Source organism: Lactuca saligna, chromosome 1, assembly GCF_052625555.1.
Source record: "Lactuca saligna cultivar CGN05327 chromosome 1, ASM5262555v1, whole genome shotgun sequence".
Lineage (NCBI taxonomy): Eukaryota > Viridiplantae > Streptophyta > Magnoliopsida > Asterales > Asteraceae > Lactuca > Lactuca saligna.
This window is the reverse complement of record NC_136417.1, coordinates 62007119-62032428: the sequence shown is the minus strand read 5'-3', so window position 1 is coordinate 62032428 and position 25310 is coordinate 62007119. Positions and strand designations below refer to the sequence as shown.

Here is a 25310-nt window from a genome sequence, read left to right as displayed (position 1 = left end):
CTGGTTACTGGTTCATACACTCTGGAGCAGAGAATTGATGTATCATGGGAGCAATTTTATGATATGTTCCACTCAAGATATGTTCCTCAGGTTGAGAGGGAGAGATTGGCCCAAGAGTAGTTGGACCTTTGAAAGGGTACTGAGTTGGTGATGGAGATCACCAAGATGTTCACTAAGAGAGCATTGTTCTACCCTGAGTTTTCTTGTTTTGATCAAGCTCTGATGACCCAGTACTAGAGCATGCTCAAGATGGATCTCTGCCAGTTTTTATCCACTAAGCGATATGGTTTACTCATTGAGTTACAGGAGGCCACGAGGCGACATGATATTGAGATGGAGCTCTAGACGAGGGAGTTGAGGTAGGCCCCTATGGAGTCACAGCCTGCAGCAACGTGGTTCAAGGCTGATGATGTGAGATCTGGGTATAGGAGGGGCCGCACTTGTGGAAAGTGCAACAAGGTTTATGAGGTTCCTTGTCGATCAACTTATGGATGCCACAAATATGGCAATGAGAGGCACTTTGTGAGGGATTATCGCCAGCCACCCCCAGTACCAAGCACCAGGATTTGCTACCATTGTGATCAGGTTGGGCATGTGAAGGTAAACTGTCCATTGTTCACCGCCAAGCCGGAGCAGGCCCCAGCGTAGGCCATTCTGAGGATTACCGATGGGCACCAGGGTAGGGTGGAGCTCCCGAGGGATCGGGGTCGTACTATTCAGCTCACTGCCAAGGAGGCTAGGATTTTGGTAGGGATTTCATATCTTGATCTTTTAGTAGGGATTTTGGTATGACCCCTTGGCGAGTTGGAGTGGCCGTTGTGGGTTTTTATCGCTAACGAACATGGGGTTTCTGCATCCAAAGTGTATCATGGTTGTGTACTGGAGATCTTTGGGGTTCCTTATCCGATCGATTTGATTCCGATCCCCATGGGGATGTATGTGTGATAGTGGGGATGGAATGGTTGAGCAGTTTTGGTGGTATGGTCGATTACGAGGGTCAGCGAGTGAGAGTTTGAACCCCAAGTGGGGGAGAACTGGTCATCTACAGAGAGGGTACTAGGGTTGGATTAGGGTTTTGTTCGGCGGCCGGAGCTCAGCAATATATTCATCTTGGGTGTATGGGTTATCTTGCTTATGTGGTTGATACTTGGGTAGGGGAGTCGCTCTTGGTTTTAGATGTCTCAGTTGTCAGAGAGTTTGTTGATGTGTTTCCGGAGGAGTTACTCGGTGTGCCTCCCGAGAGGTAGGTTGAGTTCAAGATTGACCAAGTGCCAGGTGCGACTCTAATTTCCAAGGCTTCGTACCGCTTGGCACCACCCGAGATTCAGAAGTTTTCCTCTTAGATTCAGGAGCTATTAGGCAAGCAATTCATTAGACCAAGCAGTTCATCGTGGGGAGCGCCGATATTGTTTGTCAAGAAGAATGATGGTTCATACCAGATGTGCAATGAATACTGGGAGTTGAACAAGTTGACAGTGAAGAACCGTTATCCCCTTCTATGGATTGATGACCTCTTTGATCAGTTACATGGTGCATCTTGGTTCTCCAAGATCGACTTGAGGTTAGGGTATCATCAAGTGAGCATAAGTGAGGAAGACGTGGAGAAGACCGTGTTTCGAACTCGTTATGGGCATTATAAGTTTGTGGTAATTCCATTTGGGTTCACCAATGCGCCTGCAGTGTTTATGGACTTGATGAATCGGGTATGTTGGCTGATGCTCGATTGATCAATCATTATGTTCATTGTTGATATCTTGGATTATTCCAAGACCAGAGAGCAACACGAGGAGCACCTTCGAGAGCTTTTTGGAGTACTGAGGCGGGAACGACTGTATGCCAAGTTCTCGAAGGTTGAGTTTTGGTTACTGGAGGTCCATTTCCGAGGAAATCTTGTTAACCAAGACCTTATTTTGGTCGATCCGGCCAAGATCGAGTCGGTGATGCAGTGGGAGGTTAGGAAATCTCCTTTAAAGATTAGGAGTTTCTTAGGTTTAGTAGGATACTATCAGAGGTTTATCCAGGATTTCTCCAAGATTATCGTACCCCTCACTCATCTAATGAGGAAGGGAGTGGATTTCTGATGGGGCCCTGAGCAGCAGTCGAAATTTGAGACACTGCGAAAGAGGCTATGCGAGGCCCCGATGTTGACCCTTCTAGAGGGTGTCGAGGATTTCGTTGTGTTTTGTGATGCATCCATCACTTGTTTGGGGGTGGTGGTTATGCAGATGGGACGAGTGATTGCTTATGCTTCTCGGCAGCTGAAGCCGCATGAGGCATGGTATCCTAATCATGATCTGGAGTTGGGGCCAGTGGTATTTTCCTTAAAGATTTGGAGACATTATCTATATGGGGTTCATTGTATCGTTTACATGGATCACAAGAGTTTGCAATATCTTATGGACCAACCGAACCTGAACATGATGTAGTGCAAGTGGCTAGACGTGGTCAAGGATTATGACTGCGAGATCCTTTACCATCCGGGTAAAGAGAATGTGGTCACGGATGCCTTGAGCCGCAAGTCAGTTGGACCTTTAGCTGGAGAAATTTGTATGAGGATATCCATTGATTCCCCACTTTTGGATTTAATCAGAGGGGAACATGCAGAAGGAGTCAAGAATCAAAACTGGAAACAAGAGAGGATCAGGGGCGAGATCGATAGGTTTGTCACCGATAGTTGGGGGTTGTTGACCCGGTGTGGTTGGGTTTGGGTTCCAGTTTCTGGTGGGATCAGGAAGATAGTGTTGGAAGAGGCTTATAATTCTTGCTTTTCTATACACTCGGGAGCCACCAAGATATATTGGGATTTGAGACAAAGTTATTGGTGGCCGTGTATGAAGAGGGAGATAGCCAGGTATGCTGAGAGGTGCTTGACCTGTAGGATTGTCAAGGCCGAGCATCATAGGCCACATGGCAAGTTGTAGCATTTGGAGGTTCCTATGTGGAAGTGGGAATAGATCACCATGGATTTTATCACCAAGTTATTGAAGACTTCAAAGGGATTTGATGCTATATGGGTCATCGTGGATCGATTGACCAACAATTCCCACTCTTTAGCCATCTAGGAGAGATCTTTGGCCAAAAAGTTGGTTGATGTGTATGTTCGGGAGATTATTGCTCGTCATGTGGTTTTGATCACCATTGTATCATACCACGATGTTCGGTTCACTTTTAGATTCTAGCAGAAGTTCCATGAGGAACTGGGTGTGAGGCCACATTTAAGCACTTCTTACCATCCGCAAACCGATGGCCAGAGTGAGCGGACCATGCAGGCACTTGAGGATATGTTGCGTGCTTGTTTTATAGATTTCAGTGGGAGTTGGGATTCCTACCTAGCCCTTGTGTAGTTTTTCTACATCAACAGCTATCATTCCAACATTAGTGCCCAGCCTTTTGAGCTCTTGTATGGTCAAATATCTCGTACTCCAGTATGTTGAGTAGAGGTTGATCACAGAGTCATGCGAAGGATAGAGGTAGTCCTTCAGACCATGGAGCTTATTCAATAGATAAGGCAGAGACTGCAGACAACTCAGAGTCAGTAGAAGAGTTATGCCGAGCGGCACCGATCGGAGTTGGAATTTCACTTCGGTGATATGATACTACTGAAGGTCTCAACCTGGAAGACTGTGACACGCTTCAGGAAGAGGGGAAAATTCGGTCCCCGGTATATTGGACTATTCTGTCTGATCACCAGTCAGATTCACAACACTTTCCTTGTCACGCAGCTGTAGAAGTGCATGTTGGATGATGAGGCCATTCTCCCTTTGGATGATATTCAAGTCGATGAGCGCCTGAATTACGTTGAGAGGCCGGTAGTGATAGTGAAAAGGAAGATGAGGATTATGCGCAACAATGAGATACCTTTGGTAAAGGTTAAGTGGCAACATTGGCAAAGGCTCTAAGTGGACCTGGGAGCCGGATGCAAAGATGCGGTAGCATTACCTTGAGTTATTTGCAGTTTTAAACCTATGAATGAATAAATATTGCATTTTAGTCCCTGAGGTATTTTCACTATTAAACCTATCAATGAATAAATATTGCATTTTAGTCCCTGAGTATAAGAAGACGAGCAAAATTGCCCATTATGGGATTTTGGGCTAAGGGAAGTACGATGGGCGTACGTTGTGTACATTGAGCGTACTAGAGAAGACCCTAATACGTTAGGAGTACACCGCGTACACATGGTGTACGTGGAGAAAGTTCAAACCCCAATTTTTAGGGTTTGGTCCATATATAAGCATCATTATAGCGTCATTTATCATTCCCTCATCAGCCCCCATCTGAGAATTCGACCCTATACTAAACCCTAAGTAAGAAGAGTGTTTTGAGATCATTTGTGTGCCTTTTTGGTGTTGTGGAAGAAGGAGAAGTTGGTGCAAGGACATTGAAGCATGGAAGCAACTTAGATATGGGATTCCCCACTTGCTAGCAACCTTTTGGAGGGATAAAGTTCAAAACTTGATCACTCTATCTTTTAGATCTAGCCATTTCTTCCTTTATGGTACTTTTGGTCCCAAATATGGTGATTCTTGAGCATGGCATGCTCTTGACCAAATAAGTTATCCTTTGAGACCTTATGAGGGGTTAAGTCATAAAAATGTGGTCTTGATGGTTAGTTTTCCACCATGCATGATCGAGAAGGTCTTAAGGCAATAAGAAGTTGGGATTTTGTGTATTAAGCACTTAATGGACATGAAAAGTCATAAAGTTGGAAACTTTATGACTCTTAGTGGTATTTTTCATTGGATTTGAAAGTTGGACGTGAGAGCTTAATGCATTAAGCTCCTGTTGAGGAATTGGGAAATCTAAGTGTACGCCCTGCATAACCTGGAGTAAGCAGCACGTACGTGGTGAGTTTTCAGACAACATTCAGACTGTGAGGTGAGTTTTCCTCATTGTACTTACGCGTCGATGGCACCAAGTCAGCCTATTGGATTGATATCCTGGTTTACCGTATGTTGCTATGTTGTAGTGAATTTTTAGATCTATATCCTGGTATATCGGTCGTTGCTATGTTATAGTGATCTGTTAGATCTATATCGTGGTATATAGGATGTTGCTATACTGTAGTGATTTGTTAGATATGTATCATGGTATATAGGATGTTGCTATTATGTAGTGATTTGTTAGATCATTATGATTACCCGTATATATGCAAGCTATTGGCTGTTATGGTATATGTTGATATATGATGGCGTACCGGGTAGAGGCGGTCCTGCTTTTTGCTGAAGGCAAAGATACCCAGGGTGGTCCAGATAGACTGAAGGCCGGCGAAGCGAACCAGTCAGGGCGAAGGCCCATAGAGCGGTCTAGATAGGCTATAGGCCTAGTGAGGCAGTACAATCATGTTGAAGGCTCTGTATGCATGTTGTTGTTTGGTATGTTTATGTGGTGGTACTTTAGGTGAACTCACTAAGCATTGGCTTACAGTTTTAGTTTTTGAAACAATGGTTTTGTAATCACCTTTTTTAGTAAATGGGTTGTTTTCAAAAGTTTAAATTTGTTATGATTTTTGAGAGGTTACAAAGGAGATACTTTATACAAAGTTCTCCAAGTGGGGGTTCTGTTTGCGCGAGGTGTAGTTTTCGGGGCACATTTTCAACCGTAATGATATTCTGGTCGATCCAGCCAAGGTTGAGGCGATGATGAGATGGGAGGTTCTAAAGTTTCTATTTGAGATTCAGAGTTTCCTTGGGTTGGCAGGTTACTATCGGAGGTTCATTCAGGATTTCTCCAAGATAGCGGTTCATCTAACTCTATTGATGAAGAAGAATGTCACTTTTCGCTAGGGGCCTGAGCAGCAGGCAGCTTTTGATACCCTTAGACAAAGATTGTGTGAGGCACCGATTTAGACTCTGCCTGATGGTGTTGAGGATTTCATATTTTATTGATGCGTCGATCATAGGTTTGGGTGCAGTTCTAATGCAGAGAGGTCACATGATTGCATACGCATCTAGGGACCTGAAGCCTCATGATGCAATTATGCAACACATAATTTAGAGCTAGGGGATGTGGTTTTCTCCCTCAAGATTTCACGACATTACCTCTCTGTGAGGAGGGCCATTTTGGCAAAGATTGCAGGCGAAGGTCATAGGTTTGTTTCCATTGCGGGCAGGAAGGCCATATCAGAACTCATTGTCGTTTTCTCATTGAGTTGTTGAATCCTAAACCCTTAGCTAGGTCATGGGACCACCGGGGTCCCAAGGACCGAGATTTGATTTGGCAATTCTTCTATTTAGCAATTGTGGTAGTATTAGCATTCGTCTGTAACTTTCTTCTGTGCTTTAAGTTAAATTGTTATCTTGGATGATCATTTAAATGGAATTATCTTATTTAGCTTTGTATGAATTGATCTCTTGTTATGTACGGATTAATTATCTTTGTCCTCGATTGTATGTGTATTGGAATGTATGAATGTTGTGTGGATTCAGATCCTACTGTGTAATAGGATATCAGTGGTTGGAATCGAGTGGCAGAGTTCGAGTTAGTCTAGGTATTGAAGGACTATGAAGTTCTCAGTTTCTATCATATTTCAATTGCGGGAGAGTGGAACCTCGCAGTAGGAAGACTTTGTGTCAAGTTCGGTTCTCAGTCAAATTTCTTTAAGTTCAGGACTTCTACACAACTGCTAAATCTTCTGGTTTCGCGGCAAGATCATCGTTAGATGTTGAATTTTCCCTACGATTCGTAATGGTCTTAGTTGTGGTAACATCTGTATGGCGCACTTGTGCGAAGACCCTAGGGTGTTAGAAGTCGAGGTTGAGGGTTTACTTGTCTATTATCGCCTGATTGGGGGTGATCTCGAGTGGTGATAATATATAGATTAGCTAGGCTATTGAAGCCAAGTAAGAGTGTGGTCTAGTTCAGTATGTGATCAGTTAGTTTTCATTGCGTTGATGCCTTTTTGTGTAGTTTTGCATGCTGACGTTTGGCCAAGAAGCTCTGGGACCAATTGATTCCATGGATTTTTGTTCATCTTGGTTGTTATGGGGGAGTGCATCATGAAGTAGAAGTGAGAGCTGACTTTGAGGGCCGAAATCTAATTTTAAGTGGTGGAGAATTGTAACATTTCGTTTAAAATAAAATAAGTAAATAAATAAATAAATGAATGAATGAATAAATAATAAGCCCTAAAACCCCGAGATGTATTTTTATATTTTTATGTTGGCCCTAAATCCGTAATAAATTATTAGAGTATTAGTACAAGGAGTTGAATGTTATAAATTCTGGAATCAAGGGGTTAAAGTATAAATTTCGTACTAGGTATGAATAGTTTTTTTGGATGTTGGGTGCTATTTGGTAATTTTTTTACTTGAATTCAAAAGAATAGAGAGGGAGGGGCCGGAAGTGTAAAATTGATCATAAGTTTGAGATGGAGGCGGGACTAAAACCCATCACCCCTCCCATTGATCTTACGTTAAAAAGCCACCACAAACCCTACCTCTAAAATCACGTTGCAGCTGCCACCCTTATCACACCTCACCTCCAGCCGCTGCTACCTCTAATGTCGAAATCGTGAACCACCAAGTCGAGCACCGTCGTCGCTGCTTCTGCTAATGTTGAAGATGAAGATCGATGCTAGATGTCGTGGAACTAAGCAATTGAAAATTAGGATATCATGGTCGTTGTTGCTATAATCGGTGGAGGATGCAACCACCGTCTCTCCTTCGCAAACACCCTCTTTATCCTCAATTTTCATTCAAACCCGCTTCTAGTCGTTACCGATGCCATTCAAACAACTCCATCTGCTGATTTGTTCATCATCCACCACCCTGATGTAGGACGCTGTGGGTGCTCGTGTGTGTGTATGTGTGTATGTTTCACATGTGATTCGAAGTGAGTTGAAGATGGTAGAGTTCTTCATTGCTACAGTGGTTACCTACGTGCATACCAAGGTGATTTTCGCATCACTATACTCATAAGTCGAAGGAACCAATTCGAGCCCACAAGTGTTAGTTATCTGTTAGTAGAGGGATGTCTTAGGGACTATATATAGTCATTTAGGATAGAATGAGACTCGTGATCTAAGCTCTCTTATTTGTTCCTTGTTTTGTTGGGGTTCTAGAGTAGGATCACCTGTCTGGGTGACTATCTCACCTCAGTTGGGATATTTTGTGTTATGTCAATTGTATTTTGTGCTAGTATAGTCCTTTTTCTAATGGGTTAGGCCTGTCCACCCAAATTTTAATGATTTTAGGGTTAGAATATATATAGTGCATGCATGCACCGTATTAGGGTATCGATTGTATTTGCCCCACTGTACCTTTACAGAGAAGTTCTTTATCGAGCTCTTCTAAGGAATTGATTCTAATCATTCAGCACAACTTCGATCATTATTCTTGTGTTTGATTCCTATTTATTGTTTTGAATCTATCGATCTACTCTTTATTGTTTCAACAATTGGTATCAGAGCAGGAGATTATGTAAATCATAAGTAACTCTTCTGTCGAAGTGATATTAGGGTTTTTCCACCTTTATTGGATATGTTCTTGTCGTCTTCATCGTTTTTATCGATTGTTATTGTGGGATCTTTATCCTTATTACACCCTAAACTCGATTTTAGTTTTACACATTTGATTATTTACAAGTTTTAGTGAATCCACATCATGCAGCCTAAAGATCCACACACTCTATCTTTGAATCTTTCTAGTAGCATCCGTTCTACTACCAGGATCCCTATTCTCTTTCCAGAAGACTATGAAGTATGGGCTTTTCATTTTGAGGACTATGTTCAGGGTATTGAATACCATGGAACAAAGATTTCGCAAGCCATAATAGAAGGAACATTCATACACATGGGAACCAGGAGAGTCATCAAAACTCACGCATAATACAATACTCTTCTTATCGATGTCAAAGATATACCACAAGATAAGAAGGATAAATTGTTGAGTAACATCAAAGATATGAGGATAATAAGGTTTACTCTACCACTGTACACCTTTCACTTGGTGAGTTCCTGTGAAACAACGAAGGAGATCTGGGATAGATTAAAAGAGCTCTATTCAAGTTATGCAGATTTGGAACACTCCATTCAGACGCTGCTTCTTTCAGAGTTTGGTACCTTTGTTTAGAAGCCATAGGAAAAGCTTGATCAAACGTTCAATCGTTACAACCATCTTTAAAGTAGGATGGTGAAGCACAAAATAAAACGTGAATTAATAGAACAAAAGGTCACGTTATGAACGGGTTGAGGTCCGAATGGAAAGCGATAGTTTCACATGTAAAATCTCATGAACAGTTTAAGAACTATACATTGGCAAAGCTAGTGGGAATTCTTAGGTCCCATGAAGATGTAGTGACAAAGGAAGGGAAGGTTGTTTCTAGAATGGGATCTTTGACCCTGGTTGCGAAGGGAAAAACTGTAGCAGAAGAAGATTCGAAGTCTGATCTCTCCGATTGCGAACTTATGAAAGAAGAATACGCTTGAATGGTCTCTAACCCCAAAAAGTTTACGAAAAAGAATTTTGGGAGCCCAAGAAGTAGGAAATGGCAAGGGAACTACAGTTCGGATAAAAAAGGACGAGGGCCCCGTGGACTCTCAAAAGGATGAGGTGATGAAGGGAAAAAGCTTATGGGAGATTCTAGATATGACTGCAACTATTGTCATGGCAAGAATCATATGTCCAAGGAGTGTATGTTGTGAAGATTAGTGAGAAGAAAGATGTAGAAGATAAAGATAAAGCTTACTATCTCTGAAAAATTAAGGAGATCAGAAAGAAGAAAAGTTATGACAATGCTAAGCCTACTTTGATTGTGTAGGAAGATGATGATGAGTTTGGAAGAGTCGAAGTTTGGTTCACTGATTTGGAGGATGAAGAGGTTCACAATCTTACACATGTAGAGTGTTTCGTAGCAAAGTATGAAGTCTCTAAGTAAGTGGGAAAATCTTTTGTGGTTCGCAATGATGCATCGGAGCACAAAGGATATGCAAGCGACAGTGGGAAAGCTTCTGACAACTGTTATGTAGCGAGACCTGTCTCCAAACATATCAGTGAATGCGAGAAAGTGATAAACAAGGTACATTATATTCTTGAATCTCTTAACATTACTGTCTCTCGGTACAAAACTGAATTAGATGATTTTTAATTTACAATCTCTAGTTTCAACAATAGCTTAAAAAGAAGCCGTTTAAGTAATTCTAACTTAACTGATTAAATGAGCAGGGTTTCAAACAAAAGTGAAGAGAGACGGATATGGACAAAGAAGTTGGAGTCGGAGCTTTCTAGGTCTAGGGATGATATTATTTATTTGCAACGAGACAACTTATGGCTTTTAAAACAATGAAATATTTTTGTCTGATTGCTAAACATTTTTATTTTAATATCACTTAACTGCATCTTGACTATGAAATAGGCAAGAATATACACAAAATGTTTTTTCCCTTTCTAGAATTGAACGATGATGAAATCGATGCAAATTGCTATAAATGTGAATCCATTGTTTCCTCTAAAGATGTCTCTGATTCTTACAAAATCGGACTGGACAAAATTGAAGCTTACATACAGTCTAAAGAACACAACAATATGCTGAAACAAATTTTGAGTGAGAAAGATACAGACCAAATTAAATATGATACTATACTCAAATTTGAATCATTGTGCACTAAATTAAGTTCAGAAAATACTTTTAATGTTGAAAATGTATATGAATTTGAAGATGAAAGCAATATGAGTGAAATCTATGTGGACGATGAGGTTGATTGTTCAGAATTTGTAAAAAGTGAACCTGAACCAAAGAAGACTCCGATTTCTGAAAATTTTGTTGAGTATGTTCGTATTTCTGAAAATAAAGGTTCAAAGGTTTTTAAATAAAAGACAACAATTTTTCCAAAAGTTCAAACTGTTCCGAATCGGGTTTTTGCAACTTCTGGACTGAACAAGAAACAAACCTTAGAATTATCGTCCCTCGTAGAAGAAGACAATGTTGATGGGTGCGACGAGTACTTTTGGTGTTCTCCCAATGACATTGTAGATAAAACCGAAGGTCTTTTTGAAATGACATCTTGGAAAACTAAGGGAAGATATGTGGTAGAACTACTGAACAAAGTTAACTCATGCTACGAGAAAGGCAATCCAAGTGGAACCAAAAATGTTCCAACTGATACATCATCCGAAAAGACTGATACTCCCGTTAGAAAAGCAAAACCCAGGGCAAGTTGTCATAAGTCAGTTGAGGAATTTTTGCTCAAAAACATCAAAGAAATGCTAGATATCATAAAAGCATAAAATAAAGAAAGCATTTCTGGAAATCCAAAAATTCCAATTATGTCAATCAAGAAATATCTTTAAATCCGAATGCAAAAGTCTCTCTAAATTCGAATCCTAAAAGATTTTCACAACCCCAGTCTTTGTCTCCACCGGTTTCAAAACCATTTTTTTTAAAACAATCATTATCAAAACAAATGAAACCTTTTGAAAAGACTAAGCCTAGTTTTACTCCAAAACCAAACGTTTCAAAATCTCCCAACACATCGAAAGATGTTAAGGGCGATGGCAAAATTGTTTCGGAATCTAAAATTCCCTTCAAAAGGTCTGAAACATACTTGAAAAAGGAAGAAAAGAAGATTGAGAAAAAGGTTGCCAAGCAACAAATTGAAGCTAAACAAAGAAAATTATCTTTTAAAGAAAATAATTCTAAAGATAATAGGATCTTTGTTTTCAAAATCATAAAATGAGAGAATTCCACACTGATAAAGGGATCTTACTTGGTTGATGAAGCAATAACTTTTCTTGTTTCTATGAAAGCCTCACGAGGACCCAAACAACTTTGGTTTCCTAAATCTCTCTGATTTTTGCAAGTAATTCGTGATAAGCAGTTTAACTCTGAATGGTATATTGATAGTGGCTGCTAGCATCACATGACTGGAAGGAGAGAGGAATTAAGGGAATTCAGATCGTTAAAGGATGGAGGACGAGTCAAGTATGGAAATAATTCACTCGGGGAAATCAAAGGATACGAAATGATTACGAATGAGGAATTCTCTATTCGGAAGGTTGCCTATGTGGAAGGGCTGCAACACAACCTCATAAGTGTATCTCAACTTGTTGTAGGTACTGGTCTAAAAGTGTCCTTCGATGATGAGGGATCGAAGATTATCGAAAAGAGGTCCAAGAAAGTGCTTCTGAAGTCTAAGAGGAAAGGCGAAATGTATCCACTGAATCTAAATCCTATCATAGGAATGCCTGCCATATGGATTCTTACGAAAGCATCTTCGGATGATAGTTGGTTATGACATCAAAGGCTCTCTCATCTCAACTTAAAGGACCTCAACAAACTCGTACTTGGTGATCATGTGTGAGGGCTACCACTACTGAAGTTTGAGAAGGATCATCTCTGTGCTGCCTGCGAACTTGAAAAGTAGAGTAAGAAGAGTCATTCAACTATAATCAACACCAAATTGATCGAACCACTTGAACTATTACATATAGATCTTTTTGGTCCTTCTGCCACCGAGAGAATTGGTGGTAAAAAAATACATATTAGTAATTGTTGATGACTTTTCAAGATTCACTTGGGTCTATTTTCTTAAACAGAAATATGAAGCCACCTCTAAGCTTAAGGACTTTATCAAGCAGATCAAACTTCAATTGTGAAAGTTAGCCCGTAATGTTCGTAATGATAATGATTCGGAGTTCAAAAACCAAGTGTTTCAAGAATTGCTGACTAAAAAGGGAGATTCACATAACTTCTCAGCTCCTTACACTCCTCAGTAGAATGGAGTCATTGAAAGATGAAACTAGTCTCTGTGCAAAGCTGTGAGGACCATGCTATCCTTTGCGAACATGCCACTACACTTCTGGGTAGAGGCGATCGGTACAACATGCTTTACTCTGAATCGATCACTACTCAATAAAAGATTTTCCATCACTCCCTATGAGATATTGAATAAACGAAAACCTAATGTCAAGTTCTTTCATGTATTTGGTTCCATGTGTTTTATCTTCAATTCTAAGGAGCAACAGAACCAAATTCGATGTGAAGACTGAAAAATGAATTTTTCTGGACTATTCTTTGACTTCTAAGGCATACCGAGTTCTCAACAAGAAATCCAAATGGATTGAAGAAACCTACTATGTCACGTTCGATGATAACTAGTTGAAGAAGTATCAGACATCCAAACTTCAATCTGAGATGATCTTTCCCATGACTAACCCAACGACGATTCCTATATCAAACCTTTACAAAGAATTCATGAGCCTGTTTGACGAGCCAAAAAAGCCGATCCATTTGGAATCAAAAGCAACAGATAACAAAGAAGATGAACTCAAGAAGATTATTGATGATGTTGCAAAGGATCTTGGAAACGAACCACCCAGTCTGAAGGCCTCTGAGGATCAACCATCGCCATAAGCTATGAATGCTTCTATTTAGGGGGAGGATGCAGTTCCTGAAGTCAGCTTAGAACCGCCATTCCAAGGGGACGATTTAACTCCTCCAGACAACCACGAACGTCCAATCCAGGGGGTGCATTCTGTTCCGAATGATGAGCAACATCCATCATTCGAGGGGGAGAATGAGAATCACAACAATGATTCAGATGCTCAGTCGGAGTATGAGGACGTGAATGTAGAATTGGATCGATCCTATGATCCAAACTATCCTTCTCTGACCAAATGGACCAAGGATCATCCTAAAACACAAGTAATCAGAGAAGCATATTCAATAATTCTTACAAGAGCAAACCAAAAGGTGAAGCAGACTATAATATTCTACAAGATGAAATTTTGCATGTTCAATTCGTTTATATCCAAGATTAAGCCCAAAAATGCTAAGATTGCTCTTGATCATTTTGATTTGGTGCAAACTATTTAGGAGGAGCTCAATGAGTTTGAATGTAACAAGGTTTGGAGACTGATTCCACCTCCGAAGGATGTATCGGTTGAAGGACTAAAATGGGTGTTTCGTAATAAGCTTGACAAAGAAGACAATGTGATAAAAAAAACAAAGCTCGATTGGTCGTAAAAGGGTATTGTCAAGAGGAAGGAATAGACTACGAAGAAACTTTTGCACCAGTAGCACGGCTGGAGTTTGTTCGCATCTTCCTGACATATACAGCTCATAAGAACTTTGAAGTCTATTAAATGGGCATCAAGTGTGCTTTTATGAACGGGGAACTAGAAGAAATGGTCTACGCGGAACAACCACTTGGGTTCAAAAACAAGAAATATCCAAACCACTACTATATTCTGGATAAGCTTGTGTATGGTTTGAAGCAAGCTCTACAAGCATGGTATGAAAATCTAACTCGGTCTTTAAAACAATCTAAGTTTAAACAAGGCTCAGTTGGCCCAACCTTCTTTCGCAAGAGAGTGGTGACCATCTGATGATCGTCCAAATTTATGTTGATGATATCATTTTCAGATCTACTAATCCTAGATTAACTGTTAAATTCCGAATCATGATGGAGACTAAGTTTGAGATGAGCTCAATGGGTCTGATTAACTTTTTCCTTGGATTAAATATTAGATAGAGTTAAGAGGGAATAATCATAAATTTGGAAGCATGGAAGCGCATACAAAGACATTACTTCCTAAGTTCAGAATGGTGGGAGATTCGAAGGTAAAGGTTCCAATGGCATTCAAAACCAAACTTACACTGTCATTGGACAAACCGGCTGCTGATATGACTCTCTATTAAAAAATGATAGTATCAATAATGTATTTAACTTCAAGTCTTCCAGACATTATTTTTTCGGTTTGCTATTGTGCCAAGTTTTAGGAAAATCCTCGCGAACCCCACATGACTGCTGTTAAGAATATCTTCAAACAACCTCGCCCAGAATTTGGTACCCTTCGAACTCAGCGTTCTTTGTGTAAGCATTCTATGATGTTGATCTTGGCGGTTGCGGTCTTGATAGAAAAAGTAAACTATGGGATGTGAATTTCTTGATGGCGAACTAGTTAGTTGACAATCAAAGAAACAAACATGTTTATCCCTTTCGACTGCTGAAGCTGAATATATCGCGTCTGCCTCTTGTACCTTGCAAGTGATTTGGACCCAAAGTCAGCTAAGGGATTATGGGATTAATATGAAGAGAATCCCTTTATATTGTGATTCTGAATGAGCAATTCGCATTTGCCACAACCCAGTGCAGAATTCCAAGACTAAACATATTGCACTGAGGTATCATTTCATAAAGGATTACGTCGAAGATGGCAATGTTGAAATTCACTTTGTGAGATATGCTAATCAATTGGTTGATATATTTACGAAAGCCTTACCTAAACAAAATTTCAATCGAATTCTTCAAGGCTTGGGTATGATAGAAGCTCACTCGGTTTCGAAACCATCTTCGTAGTTGGTAAGAATTCGTTGCGAATGGATCCGAACGCTCAGAGTAGTTCAAAGTATACTGTTCACGCTGTGAATTGGTCCGAATGCTCAAAGCCACCCGGACTTCACTATTCATTTGGAAATTCGGAACACTTTGTATCATTTGCATATTTCTTAATTCCTATTCATTAGTGTTTTTTAATGTATATTTTCTGTTTTTATTTCTTTTTTAGAAAATAAAAAATCCAAAAATATTTATTTTCCTGTTTTATTTATTTTTCAGAAAATCAAAAATTAAAAAATATTTTCTTTATTTTCATTTTTAATTCTTTTCATAGTAAAATTAAAAGACCAAAGAAAAAGTTAGACATTTGAGAAGGCTTAAAGGTACATATTCTTTATGGTCTCAATTCCGAAAGAATGGACAAGTATAAAATTATGAAACTTTGTACTAGTTAAGTGTCCTTAGAAGCATGTTGTTTCATGTTGTCCAAAGCCTCTATGACTTTATGTTTGAAGCCTTAATGAATCAATAATACCAATCATTTCTTCCCAAACAGGATAAATATTCACATAAGTCATTAAGCTACCTTACTCTTCTCATTTTGAGTTAAGAGTTGACTCGTTGGTCATTCTCGTATAGCAGAGGTACATCACTCTTCGCAACCACCTCCCACTCTTTCTCCGTCATTTTCGTTTCCATGAACGTAACCCTCGAGACTCTCAGACATTACCACTGAGGTTTATGGTTACACCACTTCTATATTTATGATCTTAAATTCGTTATTACCATGAATTGAGTGAAACCCAAAATCCAACACCAATTTCAGAGTTAACAGTAAACAATAAAATATGTTCTAGATTACTCACCATGGAATTGACGATTAACAACCTTTGTGGCTTATACTTTGGAATCTCTATATTTTTATTTTTGTGAGATCTTAATGGAATGTTCTAGACCTAAGACATTTCTACCCAAGAGATCCAGTCTTTATTTTTATTTTTTTTTTTGAGATTTCTACACTATCCAGCTACTCAAATAATTCCAAAGCATACTTGTAATAATGGCTACATTGGTCAAACAAGTACTTCTTCTAAACGTTTGGACTTACGTTGAGTTTCGGAGTTTGGTTGAAGATGAAGCCACCCTTAAGCTAGAATAAGAAGATGCCTTTCATTGTTTCTCAACAAACAGATAATCGTAATTCAACGGGATGACACACAAGCACTTACGAGTCTCTCTTGACTCCAAAGGAAGAGATCATTGTCCGGGATCCACCTGCTTTTATGTCAATTATGACATAGCAGATTCCCCCCCCCCCCCCCCACACACACACACACATATATATATATATATATATATATATATATATATATACATATATATATATATATATATATATATATGTATGTATGTATATTGATTTATTTTTTCTATCTTAGGCACACTCTTGCACAAAAATCCTTGTGATTTTCCAAAAAGTCTGGACTCAATAATTCTGAATGATTACTTTCAGATTCAGAGAACAGGAATTGGTGAACTATTACGAAAGTGCAAACTAAAACGGCGAGTTTTAAGGGATAATATTATGATTTTGGCACGTGAAAATTTTAAACAAGGCCTAACATCATGTCGCCTGACACACGCCAACATGTCACGCCTTTCCAGGTGCTTTTTTAGGGATTGTGGAGCGCCAACCGCTAGATTTCTCTCACCACTCGTGAGGAATAAAAAGCAGATTGACTATTCATTCCAACTTACCACCCCCAAAAATTTGAAACTTCTGGTGCATGAAAAACCTTTTTCTCTCTTAGTACTGTTCATCATCTTCTCTATCAAGTTACCATGGCTTCTTCATCCGAAACTCCATCCGTTGTTGATCAAACCACTTCATCAGGCCTACTGAGCATGAAGGCCAACCAAAATCTCATATTGGACCTCGATCCATCCAAGTATGAAGCTTTTCTCCAGCCATTGATCGAGTTCCTGCGACACTCTCCTTTGGCTCAAGCTCTTCCGATGTCAGAAAATGCTCCTTTGGCTCATCTATCAAAAGCTTTCTCTACAGCTCGCTACCAGGAAAGTGGGTCGATCATTACTTTCAAGACTGCTGCTCAACCAACCTCCATCACCAAGGCCCGATATAGCAGGTTGCTTGGGTTTCCTACTTCTAGGGATTTGATTGATCCTGAATCTGTCTCTTCTTCTGCCATTTTGGAGATGTTCTACCAAATGAGTTATCTAGAAAATCTTGTTATATTATCCAAGTTCAAGAAGCCCAACCTTCCACCAATGTGGAACAGGATATTTACCCTAATTTTTAGAAGCTTCCCAGAAAGGGTAACGGGTTCAAACAGTTCTAGTAAGCTCTTCCTCATTATTCTTGATGCGGTCAAATAGCTACACCTAATTTTACCTCTTAATCTACTAGCTAGTCGACCCATGGCAGTGTACCTCGTGCAAATAGTATAGCACAAAAGTCGGGTATCGTTCACAGGGAACGATATTAATTAATTAGCCTACTTCCTATTAAATTAATCTAAAATTCTAACAAAGATAAAAAAGGGTTTTTATCTAATTTTGCAAGTTTAGATAAACTTAATTTCTTAACACAATTCCATCAAATAACAAAAACACTTATGTTAGTTTGAATCCACCTTCTCTCAATGGTTTAACTATTAATTATGACAATTCCTGTTGGTTACCAATGGAAATATTATTAGCAATTCAATTACAAATTTACTAATATTTAAATAATTTATGTAGAGTTATGTATGGAGTTATATAAGATTGAGTTGAATAACACAATTATATATGGTCATAATATAAGTTCTCTAGCATAGCCAAGTTCAATAATTCAACTACTTATCTAAGATTGGTTCGATCTTAGCTCTAATAATTTAATGTTCACTAAATTACTAGGTAATCAAATTCATGTTGATTAATGGTCACTAACTACGCACAATAAGAGTTTCAAGTAATCTAGTATCAAATCAATCATGCTAGGTTGTAATAATCAAACAGAAGACTTTAATAAACAAGAAAAGTCTAAGTCCATATATTCAAACCATGAGTTCCAACTTCATCTAGCTAACGGAAGAAGATAGATTTAGCTACTCATACTAACAATTAAACTAAAACAAGTCATAATCGAAAGCATAGTAAAGTACCAAACTAGAAAGTAAATTATGGTCTTCTCCTTCTTCCCTGGTATTAAAACCAAATTCCTAGCCTTCTGAACCTCTAAATTCAACTTCTTCAAATCTTCTTCTTACCAGCCAACCTATCAAATTTGTAGGGATCAAGGGTATTTATAGTTGTCATGAAATTACATTCCACGTCGTGGAATAGGGCTCCACACCGTGGACCTCGACGAATCCTTATCGAGCAAGGATTTCGACTTTATGCGTACTCAATTTCCAGAATTTTCCCTTTTCCACGTTGTGTAAGTGATATCCACGACATGGATATAGCTATTTTTGTAGGCTTTATATTCCAAGCCTCCAAAGTTTCTTCTTTTTCCACTTTTAGTCCTTCTTCTTCAAAATGACTTATTTTGGCTGAAAAATACAATTTAATCTTATAAATACCATTATTCCACCCAAATAACTAAAAATATGTATTCAAATATTGCCTAAAAGTATGTATAATTGTGACAATATCAAAATACCCTACACTTATTCTTTGCTTTCCCTCAAGCAAAACTATTTATTTTTAGGGAAAATGACACAAATGCCCTTCGAAAATTTTAGGGTTTACCCGCTAGTCCTTAAAGTTTTTTTCGGACTTTATGGGTCCCTATACTAGGATATAACATGCTATTTTAGTCCCTGTCAACCTGTAATAGCCGGTTAAGTGACATTTTAGACTAAAAAAACTCATATTGTGCCCCGATAAAGCCAAAAAAAATAATTTTGGGAATCAATAAAAATTGAGTGTGAATCAGCTTTAGAAGAAAAGAAGAAATTTTTGTTGAACGAATTGATCCCCGAACTTATTTTTTTGGTTTTATAGGGCCATCATGTGAGTTTTTTTTTGTCTAAAAGGTCACTGAAACGGCTATTACATGTTGACATAGATTAAAAGAGCAGGTTATATCCTAGTTTAAGGACCTATAAAGCCCGAAAAAAACTTTAGAGACTTAACGGGTAAACCTTAGAAAATTTGTAGGGAATTTGTGTCATTTTCCCTTATTTTTAATATAAACCTTCACCACTAGCATCACATAGAACAATCCATTTCCATCTCAGCCATTATACCAAGACCTCAGTGCATATATTTGTGTCTATAATTCCTAAAACTTCCCACTTCTAAATACGCACAATCCTTATGAACTTTCACCCCTTAGTTTATACGATACTCATTTTTACGACCCTCCGAATCAATCTTCAGAACTCTTTCTTAACCTCAAGGTTTTTTTTGGTTAAGCTACCCAAGCATACATAATCTAGAAATTACAACTTTAGATACAACAATGTAGCTCTTGGAATTCTTCACTTCTTTGATATTTGATCTTTGATTCGTTTGAATTTATCACCTTTTTGTTTGATTTTTGGTGTCTTCAAAATTTTTTTTCTTTGGAATTTTGATCTTTTGATCTTTTGATCTACATACTTGATAGCTCCAAAACTCTTCAACTTTTCGGTAGTTTCTTTTTTTTTTTCACATATATCTCACTTTTTTCACTCAAATTCTACATGTTTAAGCAAGGGTGCTTAAATTCAACCTTTATTGGCTAAAGGTATTAGTCTATGTGTAATGACTACAAAGCTTTCCTGAATAGATTTCAGGTTTAGGCTGCAAAACATATTATGCCATATAAACTACCAGATTACCTTTTCATATCTCATCGCTTTTCATTAAGACTTGGGAAGACACAAATATACTATAACATGTATTGGCTCGATTAAACATTTGAGCTCTCATTGGATCATCCCACATAACACTAGAAACTTAAGTCCAAACTAATTATCACTAGATTTAATTTTTAGATTATTATTTCAAATCCATTCCTGAATTTTATTTCTAAATTTTTAAGTTTTCTAAATTTCTAGCAATTTACTTTTTCAACCCCCTACCCCACACTTATTACATACAATGCCCTCATTGTATGCATAAAAGAAATTAAAAGCAAGAAAAGGGAGAAAAAGGAATAGACTACCCTGGGTAGTAGTGGCGAGATCGAATTCTTCACGTGTGAGTAACTTGAGCATCTTGAACTAGGATTTCTTCAAATATGGAACTTGGAATTTTAAGAAATGAGATATGTAAATGTGCCAACAAAATTTGAAATCGAGACTTCAATCTTCAACAAATGTGATGTAGAAAACCTTCAAAACATAAGAGACCAATATGGGAAAGCATATGCCACATGGAATGGTGTAGAAAAGAGGGAAAATTGAACTTCTACATTCCACATCGTGGTGTAGAAGTACATGATGTGGTATCGAATAATTTCATTTTCTGGAATCGCATATTAAACTCAATCCACGACGTGTAATTGGTGTCCATATGATGGAAACTGGGCATCACAAAAAGCACTTTTTTCTAAATGAGTATAATGTGAACTTATGTCTTAACATATTAAGACCCTTCTGAACTGCATATATCTTGACTCTATCCTAACTTGGTTCTCTCTTGATTAACCCCACACTCATCTAAGATTGTGGGTCTCGACTCTTAGACTCTAAATGACACGACTAATCGTGTTAATGCTCTAATATCTCTAAGGTTCCTTAGTCGCGTTTTTCTCTAACCAATTCTGAAAAAAAAATAACCAAAAGAAGTAGACAAGAAACATAACAACTTAAATAGTCGTTACACAACCAAATTAAACTAAAATCAAAACAAACAAACCAAAAATAAACTAAACCAAATAAAGAAATAAAAGGAAAAATTAATCATCTTCTTCATCATGATGTGCTCCACTAGTTCCGGCACCATCTCCTTGTCGTGAAAATAATTCTTCCCACATTGGAATGTACGTGCATTGGGGAGGCATCGTAGGGGGTATAATCAAATTCATATGAGTAAACATGGTTTCTCGAATTTAAGTGTTGTAAGTTACTCCCCCGCGAAGATTGTCCAAATACAAACCAACCTGACTTTCAAATGGGTCGGTCGGTATACCGCCCTCAAACGGTTGGAGTGGTAGTTGTGGTTGTCCCCATTCTCCTTGACCTCTCACATTCCTTCGCCTTGGACGAGGTTGTTCTTCTTGTTTCCCAATTTGTTGCTCTTCATCTTCTGGTGGTATTACATAGAGTCCTCCCACATTCACTACCACTCGCATGACACCCAATACTTAGATAGTTAAGTCACTATCCTGAAAGCGCGTGAGATTCCTAATAAAAAAAGGAGTCAAAATGCCATAAGACCGGGCAAGTCGGGTGACTAGATGTCCACCCGTGATGGGACTAGTAAGTCTAGAGTTGGTCGCTTTTCTACCCATAAATTACGCAAGCATATACAGAAAATAGATTCCTCCACCCGTTTCAAGTAAATAAAAAACCATTCCCCATAAACACTTTTGTCCACCATCTCTCCAACTCCGTAACCATACTGACCCGACGTAACCGCGCCCAATCCACAGTGGGAGAAACTGGAAACTCACGATTATATAACCATCCCAAATGATTTTCATAATTGTTCAACATTGCACGAGAAATATTTTGCGGAAACCGGTATAGCGGGTGAATACTCGCCACATCATTCGGGTCTTAAGGTTGGGGAACTGTCCTTCTAGGACCCATTTTTCGTGAAATAACCAAAAAAATAGAAACAAACCAAAACAACCAAGATATCAAATTATAAGGCAAAACAGAAAACCGGTTGCCCAGTCTCCACATTGTAGGTTTCATCTCCATGTCGTGGACCAGGTCTGAGACATGGTTCTGGAACGGGCCATCTGCGGTTAAAATCAATCATCAATCTTTCTTAGGGTTTGTTTATTTCAACAATTTATGGCCTTACATTACAAATTCATTCAAAATAACCAACTAATGAAATCAATTTTGGGTTTTTCATCTCTAAAGAAACCCTAACTTCTAAATGCATAAAAAGTGAAGAAATCAATGGTGGGTTTGAGTTTGTTCGTCATTGTGCGTAGTAAACAAATAAGGAAATGGTCAAAGTGTTTAGTTGAAAACTAGTCCCCATCCGTGTTTTAAAGTCCACGTCGTGGATCTTAATTCCACTTCGTGGGTCTGTACAGTGGGCCTTATCTTTTCGGGCTACTTATGTTTCCACGAAGTGCGCTTGTAACCCACGACACGGAATTGAAAAGTATAAAAAAATCACTTTTAATGTCCAATTTTAATATAAAAATCTTAATTTATTTACCATAAATTTTTTTAGAACCCCACACATGATTTTCACCAATTCCTTTAGTAATTATAATAATAAGATTATTAATTATCCTACAACTCAACTAAAATGCAAAAATTAAACCAAGTTACAAAACTAAAAGAAATTAAAACCAAGCTCAGGTTGCCTCCCGAGAAGCACTTCTTTTTGTTGGAGTCTTGAGCCGGACTCGATGCCACCTTACGTCGAATTAGTCAAAGTATCTATCAACAATTGCATCTTTTTCTCCTTCCATTTCCTTTTATAAGCTTGGAATCGTCTAAGATATGTCCTTCTTCGAGCTTTCTTTTGACTCCTTTATTTTCCACATGTTTAACTTCTTCACTTTTAGGCTCCATGGGCACCATCTTTTCATCCACAGCTGAACTCTTTTCCTTGGAAGTAACCTCATCCTTGTCACTTGAAAAGTCTTCACTTTCCTCACTCACCCAAGAAGTTGGATTTTTATAAGCAATAACTTCAAACACAGGTGGAACAGATGCTCTCGGCTTGGTGCGGTTGACTTGTCGAATCTCTTCTTCCATAAGCTTTTCTAATTCTTCAAGTTCATTCTCTTCATCGACATTGAAAACTTCGTCTTGAATGTCACTTCCTTGGAAGCCATCTTCTACTCCAAAAGTACCTTCATCATCTCCCACTCTCAAGGTAAGCTTGGATTCACGAATATCAACCAAGGCGCTAGCCGTATTAAGTGGAGGGCGATCAAAGATAATTGGAACATTATGGTCTTCTTTCATATCCATTATGACAAATCAATTGGAAAAACAAATTTCCCAATTTTAACTAAAATATCTTCTACAATTCCTCTCGGATATGTCACTAAACGATTATCCATGTGAATTGTTATTCTCGTAGCCTTCAACTTTGGAATATTAAGCTTTTGATAAAATGAGAAAGGCATTAGATTTATGCTAGCCCCAGAATCAGCTAATGCATAAGTCTTCAAATTATTCCCAAATTCACATTGAAGAGTGAGGAGACCAGGATCTCCCATCTTCTTAGGTAACTCTCCCATAATTACTTTAGAACTTTGTTCACTTAGCATTACCTTGGATGTCATTTCGAATTGTTGGCGAGTATCTATTACGTCTTGCAAAACCTTGCATACTCGGGAAATTTGGATAACGAATCAATGAAAGGGGTATTTATTGGAATAACCTTTGGTTGTTGCATAAATTTCATATGCTCCTGTTCCAGTGGATGGATATTGGCTTGGGAAGGAAACAGTAAAGGAGGACGATAAGTAGGAACATTATCCAAAATTTTCTGATCAGACCTACCCCATGTTGTGGAAATTGGATCTCCATGTCGTGGTTTCAGTGTTTAAGAAATTTTACATTCTTCGAGTTTGGATTTCTTTAGCTTTGGTTCAGACTAAGATTGGATCGACTTCTAGTGCCTCAAGGAACTTAGAAATGGTATCCTCTTCAGTTTTTATTGCCATGACATGTGATTGAGGCTTTTCTCGGGGATTTTTGGAGATAATTTATCTTGTACTAGAGTAGTTAGTTGACCTAGTTGGACTTCGATATTTTGGATCGATGATTGGTGATTTCTTAGCAAGGCTTGTTGTTCCTTCATGATATTCTGATGTTCCCTTATCACTGCATCCGTTTCATCGTTCCTTTTTTCAGAAGCCTCCATAAAACGAGCTAACATGTTCTCTAAGTCAACTTTCTTTTCCGTTGGTGGTTGTTCCTTTTGATAGAAACCTTGACCTGTCTGCCTATATTTCTCTTCTCTTTGCTTCTTGTATTCCTCGTATGGTAATCACTCCTTCTTTGGTTTCCTCCAATCTTCATCATATTTATCCCCACTAGAATAGAAAACTTGAGCCTTTTTATTTCCATGTTCATCGAAGTGGCATTCTTTTATTAAGTGTTGACCATTGCATCTTTCACATCCAACTCTAATAGCATTAATTAACTGGTCCATCTTTGTCATTCTTCTATCCATGGTGTCAAACATTTCTAGTACAATAGCCATAGCTTCTGAATTTCCTCCCCCAATTCCTTTAGCTCCATCATATCTTGGATTATGGTATTCATGAGAATGCTTTGAGAATTCTTCAATCAACTCCTTTACTTCACCCGAATTTTTCTTAGTAACTGGTCCTTGAGAATCAAGGAGTTACATGTTAAGGTCATTTTGAGAACAATTTCTTAGTAACCCTTTATAACGGTCCCATGCCTCATAAAGTGATTCACCCGGATTTTGCTCAAAGTTGGCTATTGCCTTCTTGAGTTTAGCTATTTTTGAAGGTGGGCATAATTGTTCAAAAAATTGCTCTCGCATCTGTGCCCAAGTAGTAATTGCACTAGGTGGAACTGCCTTCAACCAATCTCTTGCAGCTCCCTTAAAAGTAACGGGAAGCATCCTTATCAACACCGTCTCTCTTGGAACATTCGGGACATTAAAATAGTATGTAATTTCATTGACTCCATCTAATGTTTATAAGCATCTTCATGATCCTTCCCATAAAATGGTACATCCTTAAGTGCAACAAGAATGTGCCCTTTCAACTCAAATGTTGCAGTGGCGGGAATTGTAGGTTGTACTAGACCGGGACTAGCATTGTCTCTTATCCGCTTCTTGTACGCCCCCATGGACAAAGCCGCAATATTTTCCATTTTGTTTTCTGGGTCGTCTTTGGGTTCACTTTTCTCTAATT

At 38.5% G+C, this 25310-nt stretch overlaps 1 non-coding gene across 1 annotated transcript; it reads left to right on the top strand.

Moving 5' to 3' along the window:
* Positions 1 to 24779: 24779 nt before the first annotated feature.
* Positions 24780 to 24886, top strand: LOC145027955 (small nucleolar RNA R71). The gene has a single exon (XR_013675715.1). It is a non-coding gene; the product is annotated as a small nucleolar RNA R71 (small nucleolar RNA).
* The last annotated feature ends 424 nt before the right edge of the window (positions 24887 to 25310 follow it).